We start from the raw sequence: 11,272 nt of genomic DNA on the forward strand, positions 1-11,272 counted from the left end.
TTATAATCTTAGCGTGCTGTACATGAACATCTGTGTCAGCACGAACACTTTAGTATTTACCGTGAGCGAAAGCCACTCACTTGCTTTCCCTTGCCCACGCAAAGAGCACGTGTAAAAGAAGGACCAAATAAAAACGTCTCTTCGAAGAGGAAATTTACACACAAAGGAAAAGATAGAATTCCAAAGCTTGCTTTTGTTTTATAGGAGGTTATAAGGTTCCAGAAAAAGACTGAAATCAGTTATCAGAATATATATATATATGTATATTATATATATTTATATATATATATTATATATATATATATTATAAAGATATATATAATATATATACACGGATATATTATATATAGATATATATATATATATAATGATATATATATTTCTTCGGGAAGGTGTGATGTTCATTGTTAATTCTGTGTAGGAATAATCATTGTGGGAAATGGTTATGAATGGGCCACGGGAGGAGGTGTGTAAGTTAAATTAGTCTCTCTCTCCTCTCTCTCTCTCTCTTCTCTCCCTCCTCCTCCTCGCTCCTCTCCTCCTCCTTCCTCTCTCTCTCTCTCCTCCTCCTCCTCCTCCTCCTCCTCCTTCCACCGTATTGGTAGAGACGGCATTTTCATTCAAGTAAGTGAATACTCGTCAGCTCGAATTGTATTTGAGATTATATAATGGCTTGGATATTACAGGATGGCGCCGCAGTCAGCTGACTTGAGATGACTATAGCTGATTCACATCACCCGTGCATTTGATGTCTAGGCCAGTCCCTTACGACGCTCCTGCTTGGCTGTTGATAAGCCAATCACAGGGCTGGAAACTCTCAGTCTCTCTCTCGAGTTCACACAGGCAGGATGTATGTTCCACCTCTACTGAGGTATACTTTTGAAAGACGTATCCCTCAGGAGAGGTGGAGCTTAGATCCTACCCATATCAACTCTCGAGAGAGACTGAGAGTTTCAAGCCCTGTGATTGGTTTATCAACAGCCAATCAGGAGCGTCGTAAGGGACTGGCCAAGACATCAAATGCACGGTGATGTGAATCAGCTATAGTCATCTCAAGTCAGCTGACTGCGGCGCCATCCTGTAATACCAAGCCATTATATAATCTCAAATACAATTCGAGCTGACGAGTATTCACTTACTTGAATGAAAATGCCGTCTCTACCAATACGTGGTGGATGGAGGAGGAGGAGGAGGAGGAGGAGGAGGAGGAGGAGGAGGAGGAGGAGGAGAGAGGAGGAGGAGAGAGAGGCGAGAGAGAGAGAGAGAGAGAGAGACTAATTTAATTTACACACCTCCTCCCGTGGCCCATTCATAACCATTTCCCACGATGATTATTCCTACACAGAATTAACAATGAACATCACACCTTCCCGAAGAAATATATATATATATATATATATATATATATATATATATACGTATATATACATATATATATATATATATATATATATATATATATATATATATTCTGATAACCGATTTCGGTTCAATTGGGATAGAACAGAGCCAGCTGTCAGACAGTGTAGGAGGGGTAAGGATCAAATGTGTAAAGTAGAAGAATATATAATGAAGCTGACCTAACAGTTACTTGTGGTGACCTGAGAAATTATAAACAAACTGGCTCTTTGAATTTCTTTCCATATTTGCTTTTCGTTCAGTTAATTAAGTTTGGCCATATACGCATTCGCAATCAAACTCGGTTCCTTCACTGAAATTATTGTTATTATTAGTATTATTATTATCACTTGGTTACCATCAATATTATTACTATCTAGCTACTATCAATATCATTATCATTATTTGGCGACTATCAATATCATAATCATAATTTCTTACTTATTTCTCAGTTATAGCCTATACGTCCTTTCGTTTCGTATCTACTACACATATATACTGCATATGCAAAGATGAGGTGCATATCTGTCGACTTGCAATTAAACATTTTTGCAAATGAGATGAAGGAAGTCATTCCTGTGGTAAAGACATGTTCCCTTTAAAAACAATTTATTCATACCGGTTTATTCATACCGGTTTATTCATACCGTCAACCATTACATCTCTGACGTCACACAAGAACTATGACGTCAGACGATTAAACGCATCTAACTCTAGTAGCAAGTCTAAACCAGTAATGTCAGGCAATGAGTGTAGGTTCCCGCCCACTCAACAGCCGCATCGCGTGACGTAGGGTTAAAAGGCAGAGAGGTTATGTCTAATGGAATGGAATTTAATTCGACCTAAAAGGACAAGCGGTCTAATTAAACCAATGGACGAGCCACTGAACACTAATGCAAGGTCTTTAGACCTTGCACTAATGTACGGCTGTAGCTCTACTACGTTCTGGCGTTCACTACGTTCTGGCGTTCGGGCAGAGGCGAACGGGAAGCTGCCTTGAGGAACTTAGCCAGTTTCCAAGCAGATACTTAGGCACTTCTTGATTTACCAACAGCGTAGCAGACTGATCTTTCTGGTTTTGCGAACTTGTACATTTTTCAACGATGTATCAAAAATGTACTGTAATTGTTTTTCTTTTGCAGGAATTTGAGAGTGAGTGTTTTTCATTGGTTACTGTATTGTTGAGGTTCAGGGGTTATTTCTGTCTGAAACTTATGTATTAAAATTAAGTATATGGAGGGGGGGGGGGGGATTATTTTCTTTGTCCCCTTGAATTGACTTTGCACTCTTATTGAAGTTGGATGCTATTCCACCTTTAGTGGACTTAGTGTGGTGTTTTGGTGAATACTACTTGATAAAAGTTTAGTATTTTGTGTGGTGGTCAAACCAGCCATCACAGTACTTTTAGATACTTTGTTTCAGAAGGGAATGAACTGAACTGAATTGAATATGAAATTTAGGCCAAAGGCCAAGCACTGGGACCTATGCGACCATTCAGCGCTGAAATGGAAACTGACTGTAAAAGGGTTGATAGGTGTAACATGAGGAAAACCTCGCAGTGGCACTATGAAGCAATTGTTAAGAGAGGTTGGAAAGTAAGATGAAAGAAAGAGAATATGAAAGGAGATACAGTAAAAGGAACGGAAGGGGTTGCAGCTAGGGGCCGAAGGCACGCTACAAAGAACCTTAAGTAATGCCGACAGTACACTGCATGAGGTGCACTGACGACACTACCCTCCTACCGGGTCAAAAGGTAATGGAAATTAATATGATTTCAGTGCAAAGCTTTTAAATTACGAATCCTTGTTCAGTAGACTTCGAAATCTCTTACGGGCCTAAATACTCGAAAAAGATCCATTCAGTCAGCTGAGAAATTTTATAAACAATAAATGAGAGAGAGAGAAGAGAGAGAGAGAGAGAGAGAGAGAGAGAGAGAGAGCAACAAAATTTACGCTGTTTTTTTTTCTTTTTCTTGTGCTCTGGCTTAGATGTCATTAAGATACCACGAGTAATTAAGGCTTTTAAAGTTCTCAAACAACTTCTCATGAATTAATTATTAGTCCCTAGCCAACAAAGTCGAAGGGACCTTCATTTTTACTCCGTTTGTCCGTCTGTCAATTCGCCAGTCTGTCTGCACTTCAGCGTGTCCGTCACGCTTGCCTTGTCACCAGAACCACTCCTAGATAATGAAGGGATTCTTATCAAACCAGATACGAAAATAGACTATCACGTACAGATGTGGTTGAAAGAGATCATCACAGTTCCTCCTACTCAGCAGAAGGGATTCCAATCCAATTTGGAATAGTATAAAGGTTCAACATCATGTCTCGAAGTGCATAAAGAGATATATCGTTCGCCGCCTCTGTCAACGTGTGTTCACGTTTCGTTGGTCACTGCAACGTCTCCTAAAAGCACAATGAAGAAAAGATACATATTCGTACCTATATCTGTCTATCAAGCTATCTATCTACCTGTATACCTACACAAACGCGCGCGCGCGCGCACACACACACATATATTATATATATTATATATATATAATATTTTAAATTTATTATTTATATATATTATATTCCCGTTATATTTTATTTAATAAAATCCAGTATGATATATATATATATATATATTATATATTATATAATATATATATATATCTCTATATATAATATATAGAAAATTTAGATATATATATATATATATATATATATATAATAGTATATATATTATATATCTATACTAGATAATATATAATATACTCTATATATATATATATATACTATTATATATCTATATATTTTTATATCTAATATATATGTGTGTGTGTGCGTGTGTGTGTGTATTAACATATATAATTAAAATATTTAAACTGGTATATGTTATCTACACATCATAATATATTGTGACGAAGTGCCAAGTATCTGGTTACTACACTTACCATTCATTAATTGATACCTCACAAAAGCCAGACACCTGAACCCTCATCACAGGTACTAAACGACTGAATACTCTAAAGGCAACAGTGATCCCTTAACAACTTACCAGTATTGCAGAAAATCAGACTAAGTTCATCAAAACAGGTGTGAGGTAATCTTGTAAGTAATTAAATTAATCAAAGGGCATCACTCCATCAACAACTTTAAAACTCTAAGTATTTCCCTGATTTCAGAAGTCTAAGTACTTCCCTGGTTCTAAGTCACTTCAAGTTAATTGAAGGAAAACAGATCAATCTCCACTCTATGTTTCTACCTAACATAAATATAATCAAATTCAAATATACTGGTTAGAAATGAAAACACTTATAAACATTTCAAATACAAAAATTTATTATTAAACTCAAAATTTATAAGTGAAATTCACAATATCAGGGAAAATTACTGTTACTTGAAAACAAAGTAAAGTTTAATTAATTCTTGAATCAATTAAGTAAAATTGAATTAAAATTAATTTATCACAAAATTCAAGAAAATTAATTCAATCAAAATACAAAAGTGTTAGGCAATAATTGAAATTTGGAAATTAATTCACAAGTGTTAAACAACAATAAAACTTGAAAAGAATTCTAAGTAAATGCAAATTAATTCACAAGTGTTAAATTTAATTAATTGTGTAATGATTAATTAATGAAAATAGCTAAGTTAATTAAATTGTGAATGCAAATGAAAATACAGAAAAATTTCGAAAATATCGAAGTCTGAAAGAGTATTAATCACACAGAATATAAAATAAAAAGGCACACTTCAATAAGAAAATGGACAAATGCACAAAACATAAAAATCATTTCAAATGAATAAACACAAAACACAAAAATTTGCAATGTGTAAAAGTGTAAATCTTTTCACTCAAAACATTGTAACCATTAGTTATCAGTTTTTACCAAACCACTGTTCCTTTTAGTTATTACAGGCGGTCCCTGGGTTACGACGGCTCCGGCTTACGACGTTCCGAGGTTACGACGCTTTTTCTTAAATATTCATTGAAAAATCCACCCTGGGTTACGGCGCTTGTTCCGAGGTTACGACACTGACGCTTCCGACGCTCCGAGTTAACGACACTTTTAAAAAACGCATGCTATGATAAGAATCCTTTATAGTTTAGCACAGTATATTAATAAAAATAAGTTTTTGGTTAGATTACAGCAAAAATTTTGAGGTTCTGATGATTTTCGACACTTTTTATGTCGTATTTTTAAAAATTTTTTTAGTGACGCCTCATATGTGGAACTAGTTTCCGAGCGAATGAATACACTAGCTTGGGATGCGCAGTTTATAACAGTCCAAAAGCGCAAATAATGAAAAATTCATTGCTTGTTTCCAGTGCATAATTAACAAAACTAAGTTTCTGGTTAGATTACAACGCAAATTCCAAGGTTACGACGTTTTTTTATGCTTTTTAACGATTACGCAGAACTAGTTTCTGAGTGGAGGCGCATAAATTAATTTACGCTATTAAACTGTATGGTAAATTGACCGAATAACGACCTCGCAGGGTCGAGGATGCTAAGCGTAACAATACCAAACGACGCCACTTCAATCGCATGCCTGCCTTCATTTCACTAGGTTGTGTCTTGCTACGTTGCTGAGTTTTTTTTGCATTTTTCTTGCCTTTACTATGGCTCCTAAACGGCAGAGTACTTCCTCCGATGATAGTTCATCCAAGAAGAGGAAGGTCATCACCATGGAGGTAAAATACGACGTCGTCAAGCGTTCTGAGAAGGGAGAAACGAACACCGAGATAGGTCGTGCTTTAGGCCTGAGCAGGACGACGGTGGTAACCATAGTCAAGGATAAGGAACCTATTCTGAAGCACGTTAAGGATGCTGCACCGATGAAGTCAACGGTGATAAACGAGAAGCAACGTAGCCAGAGCATTGTGGAAATGGAGAAGTTGCTGATGATCTGGCTGGAGGACCAGAACCGGCGACATGTTCCGGTGAGCTTAGGTGTGATCCAGGAGAAGGCTAGAGAGCTGCATGAGGCAGTAGTGAAAAAGTTTGGAGAAGGCAGTGCTGGTGGTGAATTTGCCGCGAGTAGAGATTGGTTTAATCGGTTCAAGGCTCGTGCAAGTTTGCATAATGTGAAGCTGCAAGGTGAAGCTGCTAGTGCTGATAGCGAAGCAGCAGAAAGTTTTCCAAGTGGTTTGGCTGAGATAATTAAGGATGGTGGTTACACAGCTGACCAAGCTTTTAATGTGGATGAAACTGGATTATTTTGGAAAAGAATGCCAAACCGAACGTACCTTTCCAAGGAGGAGAAGTCAGCACCTGGCTATAAAGCTGGTAAGGAGCGACTGACTTTGCTGTTTGGGGCCAATGCAAGTGGCGATTTGAAACTTAAGCCCTTGCTGGTGTATTTGGCCGAGAATCCGAGGGCTTTCAAGAGCATTTTCAAGAGTCTACTCCCTGTGATTTGGATATCTAACAAGAAGGCTTGTGTTACCTTGATGGTCTTCGAAGATTGGTTCAATGACCATTTCGTGCCAGCAGTGGAACGGTATTTGACTTCGAAGGGTCTGCCTTTTAAGGCCCTTTTAGTTCTGAACAATGCCCCTGGTCACCCTTCAAATTTGAGCGACATGCACCCTAATGTGAAGGTGGTGTACCTCCCACCCAATACCACATCGCTGATACAGCCGATGGACTAGGGAGTAATTGCTAATTTCAAGGCTTACTACCTTAGAAGGACCCTACGTTTTGCTTTGAGGGCCATAGAAGCTAACAAGGAGTTGACACTGAAGCAGTTCTGGAAGGGCTACTACATTGCTGATGCAGTGAAGAACATTGCAAGTGCTTGGGACGAGGTGAAGACGACCACTTTAAATGGGGCCTGGAAGAAACTGTGTCCACAGTTTGTGCACAGTTTTGAAGGCTTTGACCAGGCAGAAGACGTCGAGACTGTGACGAGGAAGATCGTAGGGCTAAGCAAGAGGCTGAAACTAGATCTTGAACCTGATGATGTAACAGAGCTGCTGGCATCCCATGGAGAGGAACTGTCAGCAGAGGACCCCCTTGAGCTAGAGCAGCAGATGATTGAGGAGGAGGAGGAGGCACCAGAGCCAAACCCCAGGTCATTAACTGTGAAAAGCTTGTCAGAGGGTTTTACTCATCTGGAGAGAGCCTTGACTTCTTTTGAAGCAGAAGACCCTAACGTTGCCAGGTTTGACAAAATCAAGAGAGGAATCATGGATTTGGTGACTTTCTACAAGGAGACCCTGAAGGAGAAGCAGACGAAGAGAAGTGTGCAGTCCAGGCTTGACACTTTCTTTCACAAGTCTCCAGTACCACCACCTCCCACTCCTAGTCCTGGTAAGGAATTCTGAACTGTTTTACTAATTTATGTGTTTACATACTGTATATAAAATATGTTAATTTTTTAATGTAACATATACTAAATGTTAGAGTAAATTGTAACTTCATTAATTTTCATCATTTGTAATTTTATTGCAGAAGTGGTGACAGTTCCAGATCCCCCTGTACCTGTGACAGTTCCAGATTCCCTGTACCTGGACCCTCTGTAGCAGCCCGTCCACCTGTATCAGGTAAGAAATTTCATTTTTCTCATTTTCATGTTGGAAATTGTTTACTACATTATGGCATACATACACTACTAGTACAATGTGTTTGATGTTGCATAACCATTTTTTTTTTGGTATCATTCCAGGCTCCTTTGATAGTGACGGCGACCCAGATGACCCTGAGCCCCTCCATGGTTTGGATGTCTCGCCCTATTCATCAGGTAAGGAATCCTTAACAAATTTGTAAAATGTTTTATAAATTGCCAATAGAAATTTTATTAAAAGTGTACATATGCTACAGTTACATCCACCTTATTTATGTACCCTATCATTCTTTCCAGATCTAGATGTACCCTCTTCAGAGCCCAAATCAGTTGATACGACTAGTATCACCTCTCCAACTACTTCAGGTAAAAGAATTCTTCATTTTTTATATTGTATACCACATATGTCAAACAGTAATATATATTATGTGCAGTAGTTAATACATTACAGTACATACTCTATCATTTATATTTTTTATCATTCCAGACTCCCAAGCACCTGCACATCCCACTCCATAGCCCAGCCACTCTCATCTACCATATGCCCATCCCAGTTAGCAAGCCAACCACTAGAATTTGGTAAGGACACTATTTTTATGAATGTTTTATTATTACATATGTAATAACCATGTTATGTATGTAACATACATACAGAGTGTAGTTACTTTACTAATCATATGTACATTATCATTCCAGACTGACATGCACCTTGTGACTTATATAAACCAGACCTCTACATAGCCTACATCTCTTCATTTTGCTGAAGATAAGGAATTCTCAATTGTTTTTAATGTGTACATACAGTAAATTGTTAATTATGGAACAGTAAATTTTGTACACTTAAGTGGTTACATACTGTCCTTTAATATTAATTCTTCATTCCAGGCTGCCCATCATCCTAGCCTGTTATCTGTGATAAAGCACACTGAAGTTAGGTATGGAATGCATCCTTATCATTGCAGGCTTCCTACACATGAATGCTACTACACCTCCATCTCCATCTCCCACAACCTAGGTAACAGCTTTGAGACTCACTAAAAGTTGGTAAGTTATGTAAGGAATATCTAAATTAAGTTTTATACTACATGTTATATCTTATAAACCACTGTACATATGGTACATACTACATATTAATGTATGTAACTTACTATGCATAGAGGACTTACTGACATAATTATTTTTTGTACATTCGAGAATCCCAGAACCCCCTGAATGATGTAGGCTATGGGGCCACATAAAGCTTTGTCCAGGGTTACATAGCACGACAACTTTAAACTAAAAGTAAGGAATTAATTAACATATATTAACTCTTTTACTCTTGATATATCTAATTTACATATTGCATTCAGGACTTTGTGTAGTATTTTGTACTAATTGTGTTACTTTTACCTTCCAGAACCACAATTTTTCAATGATAACTCCAGGTTGTACTACACATTAGTGTCACCAAAGGATTACGACAAGTAGAAGCACCATTTTTTGATGAAAAAACCTTCAGGAAAGTATATTAAATGTAACATGTAGTGTACCAAAGGATGACAAGTAAGGTTTTTACATACAGTACATACGTATAACTTTTTTTTATTAGGAATTTCTAACTAAGTTTGATTACATGTTATAAACCACTGTATGGTATATTACTGTATGTAACTTACTATGCATACATGACTTAACTTAGATAATTTTTTGGTACATTCCAGAATGCCAGAACCCCCTGAATGATGTAGGCTATGGGGCCACATAAAACTTTGTCCAGGGTTACATACATAGCACGACAACTTTAAACTACTAAAAGTAAGGAATAATACATACATTAACTAAGTTTTATGCATGTTATATCTTATATTAAACCACTGTATGGTGCATATTACTGTATGTAACTTACTATGCATAGAGGACTTACTGACATAATTATTTTTTGTACATTCCAGAATCCCAGAACCCCCTGAATGATGTAGGCTATGGGGCCACATAAAACTTTGTCCAGGGTTACATAGCACGACAACTTTAAACTAAAAGTAAGGAATTAATTAACATACATTAACTCTTTTTCTCTTGATATATCTAATTTACATATTGCATTCAGGACTTTGTGTAGTATTTGTACTAATTGTGTATACTTTTACCTTCCAGAACCAACAATAGTGGATTTAAATCACTCCAAGATGTAGTACTCATTAGTGTTACCAAAGGATTACTACAAGAATCTGCATGTATAGTGTCACCAGAGGATTACAGTAAAGTTTATACCTTCAAGAACCATCCTTTTTGCATTGAAATAACCCCAGGTTGTACATAAAACGTACATTAAACAACATGCACTGTACACATAAGGATTACAAGTAAGGTTTTTATAACTTTTTATTAGTTCAAGACATATTTCCAAGCGTCGTTCCGGCTTACGACGATTTTCAGCTTACGACGCGTCTCAAGAACGGAACCCCCATCATAACCCGGGGACTGCCTGTAGTTGCAACTAATAAAAATATAACACACTTTACCTTTTTGGTATACCATTGCTGCAGCTTGTTTCACACTTTCACAAAACCAGGCGCCGTTACAACAATGTTTGTTCAGATTCCACAAAAAACACTAAATACTACTAAATAAACTCTAAGAAATATCAAATCTGAAATTTACAAATTACGATTGACCATTCAACAAGTACGAAATCGTTATGTTACTTTAAGATCAAAAGTGCTATGCGATGGAGAGAGAGAGAGGAGAGAGAGAGAGGGGGGAAGAGACGAGAGAGAGAGAGAGGAGAGGGAGATGTGAACGGTTTGAGTCTTTAAGCCCGAATGAAAAACTTCTCCCTTACGGAAGCTGGACTGGAGATGACACAAAACGTTTTGGGCAATAATGCTTCCAGAAGCTTCGAAATCTTACACAACTTTACATACAAAATGTGTAATCTGCATGTGGCACTCGGCAAAGACATACGCGTACGAGACCAGTCTGTTAAAAAAAGACACGTACTCAACTCGATCGACCGAAGCAGAAGTCCCATATCACACATGATGACAGAATCCCAAAACACAATGAAGACTCGAGCTCGCTTATCAAAAAAGTGTTGACAGATTTTGAAAAACAACTCTAGCTTTGAACGGACAAGATATTCTCTCTCTTTCTACATTCTATGTTATATATTCTTTTACAATTATGTAATGCGAAATCTGAACACACATTTAAAACATCCTATCTCTAAGCTATCTAGGAATCTGAAAAAATGTTGCACAATTCTACATACACAATACTTTATACAGTCAAAGAGGGGATATATGCATTTTGACAGTAGCAATATATAATATATATATATA

This window comes from Macrobrachium nipponense, chromosome 17 (genome assembly GCF_015104395.2).
Source record: "Macrobrachium nipponense isolate FS-2020 chromosome 17, ASM1510439v2, whole genome shotgun sequence".
NCBI classification, from domain to species: domain Eukaryota; kingdom Metazoa; phylum Arthropoda; class Malacostraca; order Decapoda; family Palaemonidae; genus Macrobrachium; species Macrobrachium nipponense.